This window comes from Theobroma umbraticum, unplaced genomic scaffold (genome assembly GCF_002168275.2).
Source record: "Theobroma umbraticum cultivar Fairchild unplaced genomic scaffold, ASM216827v3 scaffold_7.0, whole genome shotgun sequence".
NCBI lineage: Eukaryota > Viridiplantae > Streptophyta > Magnoliopsida > Malvales > Malvaceae > Theobroma > Theobroma umbraticum.
In genome coordinates this window covers 1,667,221-1,667,448 of record NW_018397278.1, presented here as the reverse complement: position 1 = coordinate 1,667,448, position 228 = coordinate 1,667,221, and positions in this window count along the sequence as shown.

Sequence of the window (228 nt, the reverse complement as noted above, 5' to 3'; positions counted from 1 at the left end):
TGTTGTATTTCACGAAAGCATGCATGTTTATGACAAACTAGTTTGAGTAAAGTTTTTAAATGAATTAAAAGATGGAAAATCTTGCACTCATACTGAATTGTCGCTAAATGATTTCGATGATAGGGATCTTTTCTTGTATTGGTTTGATATCTTATTTAAATGGCTATTGTGCATTAACTTATTTGATTTACATGTAAGGCACAAACTCCCCTTTCAAGTTAAGTGGTT